The sequence below is a fragment of the Herpailurus yagouaroundi genome, unplaced genomic scaffold (genome assembly GCF_014898765.1).
Source record: "Herpailurus yagouaroundi ecotype Mexico unplaced genomic scaffold, PumYag 140, whole genome shotgun sequence".
Taxonomy (NCBI): domain Eukaryota; kingdom Metazoa; phylum Chordata; class Mammalia; order Carnivora; family Felidae; genus Herpailurus; species Herpailurus yagouaroundi.
In genome coordinates this window covers 55,848,919-55,854,952 of record NW_024412395.1, presented here as the reverse complement: position 1 = coordinate 55,854,952, position 6,034 = coordinate 55,848,919, and positions in this window count along the sequence as shown.

The following is a 6,034-nucleotide window of genomic DNA, read 5'->3' as shown; positions in this document are numbered from 1 at the left end:
CTAGAAATAAACTTAACCAAGGAGGTGAAAGACCTATACTTTGAAAACTATGAAACATCAATAAAAGCAATTGAAAGTGACACAAACAAATGGAAAGATAGTCCTTGCTCATGCATTGGAAGAACAAATATTGTTAAAATGGACATACTACCCAAAGCAATCTACAGATTTAATGCAATTCCTATCAAAATACCAACAGTATTGTTCACAGAACTAGAAAACATACTGCTAAAATTTGTATGGAACTACAAATGATCTGCAATATCCAAAGCAATCTTGAGGGGAAAAAACAAAGCTGGAGGTATCACAATCTCAGATTTCAAGATATACTACAAAGCTAGACAGCAGTCAGTAGAGCATGTGACTCTTGATCTTGGGGTTGTAAGTTTGAGCCCCACCTTGGGTGTAGAAATCACTTAAAATCTTAGGGCGACTGGGTGGCTCAGTTAGTTAAGCATCCAACTCTTAATTTTGGCTCAGGTCATGAGTCAGGTCATGGTTCACGAGTTCGAGCCTCCCTTTGGCCTCTGTGCTGACAGTGTGGAACCTGCTTGGGATTCTCTCTCTCCCTCTTGCTCTGCCCCTCCCCTGTTTGCTCACTCACACTCCGTCTCTCTCTCTCTCTCTCTCTCTCTCTCTCTCTCTCTCTGAACATAAATAAGTAAAAATAAACACTTTTGAAAAAGAAAATAAGATAAAATCTTTTTAAAAAGTTATACTACAAAGCTACAGTACCATACTGTTTTTGTTACTGGCACAAACATAGACACATAGATCAATGAAAAAGACTAGAGAGCCCAGAAATAAACCCACAACTACATGGTCAGTTAATCTACAACAAAGGAGGTAAGAATATACAGTGGAGAAAAGACAGTTCCTTCAATAAATGGTGTCGGGAAAACCAGACAGCTCCATGCAAAAGAATGAAACTGGACCACTTTCCTACACCATACTCATAAATAAACTCAAAATGTATTAAAGAACTAAATACGAGACCTGAAACCATAAACTCCTAGAAGAAGACACAGGCAGTAATTTCTCTGACACCAGCCTTAACATTTTTCTAGATATGTCTCTGTAGGCAAGGGAAACAAAAGCAAAAATTAACTATTGTGATGACACCAAAATAAAAAGCTTTTGCACAGCAAAGGAAACCAGAAACAAAACAAATAGGCCTCCTGAATGGGAGAAGGTATTTTCATTTTGTTTTTGTTTTTGTTTTTCAATATCTGAAGTTTATTGTCAAATTGGTTTCCATACAACACCCAGTGCTCATCCCAAAAGGTGCCCTCCTCAATACCCATCACCCACCCTCCCTCCCACTCCCATCAACCCTCAGTTTGTTCTCAGTTTTTAAGAGTCTCTTATGCTTTGGCTCGGGAGAAGGTATTTTCAAATGATATATGTGGTAAGGGAATAATATTCAAAATACATCAAGAACTTATGCAACTCGCACACGCAAAACAAATAATCCAATTAAAAATATGGGCAGAAGACCTGAATAGACATCTCTTTAAAAAGGACAGAAAAGATGTTCAGAATCACTAATCGGAAAAGTGCAAATCAAAACCACAATGAGATATTACCTTCACCTTTCAGGTTGGTGGTAGCAAAAAGACAAGAAACAAGTGTTGGCAAGGATGTGGAGGAAAAAAGAATACCCACGCTCCATTGGTGAAGATGTCAATCGGTGCAGCCACTGTGGAAAACAGTATGCATTTCCTCAAAGAATTAAAAATATAATTGCTACATGATCCAGTAATTCCACTGGTGGTATTTGCCCAAAGAAAATAAAAACACTAATTTGAACAGATACATGCACCCTTATGTTTACTTCAGCATTATTTACAATCGCCAAGATATGGAAGCAGCCCAAGTGTCCATTCAATAACAGGTGAATGGATAAAGGAGTGGCATAAATATTTACTCGGCCATAAAAAAGAATGAGATCTTGCCATTTTGGAACAACCCAGATAAACCTAGAGGTATTGTGCCAAATTAAATAAGTCATAGAAAGAAAAAAAACCATATGATTTCACTTAAATGTGGAATCTAAAAAACAAATGAACAAACAAGCAAAAAAAAAAAAAAAACAAAAAAAAACCAGACTCCTGGATACATAGAACATTCTGGTAGTTGCCAGGTGGGTGAAATAGAAAAATAAAGAAAAGAAAAGAAAATGTTCAGCAACACTAGATAAAATCGTGTTTTTACTAAAACTACAATGAATTTTTTTTAGTAGCTCATCGCCAGTTTTTCTCATAACCTAATTTTTGAAACACCATGACCGAATTCCTGTCTCTTTATGTTACTTCTCACGAGGCTATTTGCAATCTTAAATATTTGCAGATCTTTACAGCAAGAATGGATTTAGTTGACTAGTTTTTGAAATCAGTGGCCAGCGATTTGGTCCTGCAAAATACCATTATGGACCAGTTTTTCTCATATTCAGCATGTGCTTCTAAGGTCCATTCTTTCATTTGAATGAAATATAAATGCTCCTTTGGACAGAGGAAAGATATTGATCTAGGACCACATACTCCTTCAAGACAAACCAAAATAGACCCAATTTAAGCAACTCTCTCAAAATATAGAACTCCTTCCTAAAACTTGGAAGAATAAATGTTGTATCTACCCGAATGGAAAGTCTATTAGAAAAATTATATTTAGAAGGAATGCCATAGTTAGGAACTTAAAAAAATAATTTTAAGTCCTTAAGATCTATCTAACTATAAATTAGATTATATTTATGTTCTACTTGTTGAGTAACAAGCAGAAGCCACTAAGAAATTCATACAAAGCATTGCATGGGAACCCAATGAATATTTTTAATTTTTTTAATGGTTTTTTTACTTATTTTTGAGACAGAGAGAGACAGAGCATGAGCAGGGGAGGGGCAGAGAGAGAGGGAGACACAGAATCCGAAGCAGGCTCCAGGCTCTGAGCTGTCAGCACAGAGCCCAACGCGGGGCACGAACTCATGAACCGTGAGATCATGACCTGAGCAAAGTCAGACGCTCAACCGACTGAGCCACCCAGGCACCCCAAGGGAACCCAATGAATATTAAATAAGCATTAAAATCATGATTTAAGCTCTAATTATAATCATGTAAAAGGATGAATAGGATAAGATGCAATAAGTATATTTTAATAAAACAAAAGCTTCCGTTTTCGCAATAATTTAACTTTTGTAAGTAGTTTTTTGGAATTTTGGAATTCTCATTTTGGATGTTTCCTCTTGTTGGGGAAAACTTCAGGATGGCAGATAGGGCTAATGTGGAATGCTACCCTATCTCTTCCCCGTACATAAAAATAGATTATATAATATTTGAAATATTTCAACACATAGCTGAGCTATAAAGCAAGAAGAGTGCTGTAAATAAAAACAATTCTCACAGCAGACAGCTGGATTCAGTTATGTCCTTTGGAGCTCACCTGAGCTCACTTATACAGCACAATTTTAATATACCTTACAGTCAGATGGGCAGAGGAGTCATGGCTGCAAGTGAAAGGCTGTTACTGGGCTCCCATCATTTTTTTTTAAATTTTTTTTTTACACTTATTTATTTTTGAGAGACAGAGAGAGAGAGCATAAGCAGGGAAGGGGCAGAGAGAGAGGGAGACACAGAATCTGAAACAAGCTCCAGGCTCCGAGCTGTCAGCACAGAGCCCGATGCGGGGCTCAAACTCACAAACCGCAAGATCACGACCTGAGCTGAAGTCGGATTCTTAACCGACTGAGCCACCCAGGCGCCTACTGGGTTCCCATTATAAAGCCAGAGCCAGGAAGGTGTGATCCCAGTAAAACTCCACTCACTGGCAGGGGAACTGACTGTGCATCTTTCCAGCAGTATCTCTATACTATAGAGATGGAGCACAATTTTCAGTGGAAGGTGGCCATCTCTGCAACAGTCCACCCCTTTGGCCACCAACCATTGGACACACCCCTCTTCCCACACTGAACATCTCACTTTCTAAAAGAAGAAAACCCAAAGTCCCATCCAGTTATTGCATCCAGTACACAGTCCATGGCTGATGGGGGAAATCGAAGCACAGACCCCCTTATCAGATAAGAATGTAGCTTTTTGTGACCTAGCAATACATGAACTAATGGACATGTTCTTTTCTTTCAAACCCCCAACACTTGCACTATTCCACTGCAAATCAAGGACGAAATAATTACAATAGAAACTTCTCACCAGAAAAAGGACTGGTGAAGGGCACACAGCAATCATTAGCCTATAGCAATTTTCAAATCTGATGGGAGAGGCATCCTGAGGGCCCCCTTTTCTGCCATTTGGGGAACTTCCTTTTTAGACCTGATCCTGCCCATTCGTGGAATTCTTCTATCCTTTGTGGCTCCTAGGTCACCTTTCTGGAGGTATCTTCCACCTTCATTATCCTCTTTGGCCACATCTTTGGTGGGTGTAGGAGATTATGTTCTCCTTGGGAGACTCAAGATTTCACAGCCTACCTCCTGCCTATATAAGTTTGGCAGCCGGGGACTGTTTCACCTCTTAAAGCCTTTTTAGTCTAGGCTCATGGATTCTTCTGCAATGTAACTTTCTCAAAATCTCAACTGACTTATGATCTATTTGCTTCAAGTCAGTCTCATGAGCCAGCGGACACACCCAACATTTGTTCCTAGACATCTTTCCAAACATCTCAATGTCTCTCTCCTGGGCCCCTTTGTCTCTCTAATCACTGGCAAGTTGAAATCATCAGACTTAAGTGAGAAGACACATTTCTTTGTTGCTGGGTTCAGTCTTGACTGGTTTTTCACATTCCAACTTTTTTTTTCCTTTGGAGTTTAAGAGCAGGTGGCTTCTTCAACTGTGCCACTCTAGTCCCCTCAGACCTGGATGAAAGGGGGTCCAGGCAGCAGCCCACACTTTCGAGATCCAATACTCAGTCCTGGCACAGCATGACCCATAACCCTAAAACCGCTGCTCTCATAACTTATACCATTCAGCCTCCAGAAACACACTTCTCTGCATCTCTTTCATATGTCATTAAAACAAAACTAACTGTCATGAAGTTTTGTGGACTGTGTCACTGCTGGTGTCAGGGATGAACACTAGTTTGTAATTCAAGGGAGATTTGAGTATTAAACGCATTTAGCTACGAAAAAGACATTAATTTGTCAAATCCTTTCTCTCCACATGAATGCAATAGGTTCGTGTGCAAAAGGTATTATTTCCCAGTGATGTCAAATGCCCATTTTCTTGTTCCAATCTGTAGTATTGTCAGAAGATGTACATGGTGTCTGAGAAACATTTTGCAATGTTAATAATGTACGTTACTTTTAAATTTACAAACATCAGGTCCAGCTGCATGCATAAGGTGATACCATTTCCCTTTATATTGGCAACTAGTGAACATTCAACACTGGAATTGCAATAAAAAATATAAAATACCCATAGAATTTAACTAAAATTTCAATTTTGATTAATTTTGCTTAATTTTGATTTATGTTTGATATTTACTAATTATAACTTTATTTGACCTTTTCAAAGATAATTTTACTCTTTGGGGAGAAAATAATGTTTTTTGAAAACAATTTTTAAATTTTATTTATTGAAAATAATTAAACAATATCAAATGCATTTACATATTTTCCATTTTGATAAAATTATATTTAAATTGGGTACACTTCGAATTACCTTCTTTAAAAAAGATTTTTTTAATGTTTATTTATTTTTGAGACACAGAGCATGAGCAGGGGAGGGGCAGGGAGAGGGAGACACAGAATCTGAAACAGGCTCCAGGCTCTGAGCTGTCAGCACAGAGCCCCATGTGGGGTTCAAACCCATGATCCATGAGATCATGACCTGAGCCGAAGTCGGACGCTTAACCGACTGAGGCCACCCAGGCACCGCTGAATTACTTTTCTTTTAACCCTACTGTCAAAAAGAATAGAAATTATATGAAAATCTTATAGCAACCTATTAGTGATTTTATTAAAATTAAGGCAAGAATAAATACAATAAATGTCATAGGGGCGCCTGAGTGGTTCAGTCGGTTAAGCATCCGA